Raw genomic sequence first — 1,426 nt, 5'->3', positions numbered from 1 at the left:
TCTTTTTTCAACGATTCCTTCAATTAGTATAAAGTGCACTATTTTAATAGAGCAACTTAAGCAATGACAATAATCACATTAAGAATTGCGGTTGATACTTCTCTTAATCTATCGCAGGTTGATTGATTACACAAAGCATCACATACAAAAAGCAACACATCATTTTGGATTGCTAGCAAAAACAAGCCTTTTTTTTTTTACAGGTTAGTATAATTTTGCTTAACAATTTTGCGACCTCGTGACTTACACTTTGATTGTCTTCATATGTATAATAATGGGTTCTTTGATACTGAGTTTGGTTTGGGGTTTACTGAATTGAGGTTTGTATGTTATATTTAAGTTAGATATTTTATACGTTCAAATTAACAAATTAATGATTTCTTAGCTTGGTTGATATTTTTTGCACCCTTTCAATTGCAAACGTGAATAGGAATTTCTCTTGATTGTCATATTCTATGCAACTTAGGGTTACAAAATGACGTGAGATCGATCTTGGATGTACAATCGACTAACTTCTGATGGATTTATTAGACAAGAATTTATAATTGGAGTTCAACAATTCATTGACTTTCCATTATCTAATTGTACATTTATGTGGGAGAATAAGATTAGATGTCCCTGCTCTCAATGTAGCAACAACAAGTTTCTAAATTTCGATAAGGTGGCGGATCACATCTTAAAAAAGGGTTTTACTGGTGCTTACACATTATGGAGTTTACATGGGGAATATGATGTTGGACAATCATATAGAAGTGGAGATGACATGCAAGGAGAACCATATGCTAGTCATGGGGAATAAGAGGACTATGAGCAACCTACATATGATGTGGGAATAAAAAATCCATATGCTAGAATAGTTAGGGATGCTATGGGTTCGAAAGTTGGTTTCAATTGTAGTCATGATAATGAATCAAGTTTGTGGAGGAAGATCCAAATCCATATGCGGGTAGCTTTTACTCTTTGTTACGGAATGCGGATGAACCGTTGTGGTCAGGTTGCACCAAGTATACAACACTTTCAGTTGTGTCGCAACTTTTAAATGTTAAATCAGAATTCAATTTAAGTGAATCGTGTTTTGATCGTTTGTTGGAGATGTTTAAGAATATGTTGCCATCAGATGAAACTTTACCAACTGACTTCTACAGAACGAAAAAGAAGATGGCAAAACTTAGACTTGAATATATCAAAATTCATGCTTGTAAAAACAATTGCATCTTGTTTTATAAAGAAATTGCTGAATTTGAGTATTGTATGATATGTGGTCATCCTCGGTATAAACCAATGAGATCAAGTGTCAAAAGCAGAAGAAAATTCCTTTTAAGATTTTGTGTTACTTGCTACTTATACCAAAGCTTCAAAAGCTTTATATGTCAGAAAAAAGTATTGAACATATGACGTGGCATGCGTAGAACCAAAGTGATGATGG

At 33.5% G+C, this 1,426-nt stretch overlaps 1 pseudogene; it reads left to right on the top strand.

The window, feature by feature from the left end:
* Window positions 1-970: 970 nt before the first annotated feature.
* LOC149526766 (uncharacterized) overlaps window positions 971-1,426 on the top strand; it is an 898-nt pseudogene continuing 442 nt past the window's right edge.

This window comes from Theobroma umbraticum, unplaced genomic scaffold, assembly GCF_002168275.2.
Source record: "Theobroma umbraticum cultivar Fairchild unplaced genomic scaffold, ASM216827v3 scaffold_20.0, whole genome shotgun sequence".
Lineage (NCBI taxonomy): Eukaryota > Viridiplantae > Streptophyta > Magnoliopsida > Malvales > Malvaceae > Theobroma > Theobroma umbraticum.
This window is presented reverse-complemented; position numbering and strand designations above follow the sequence as displayed.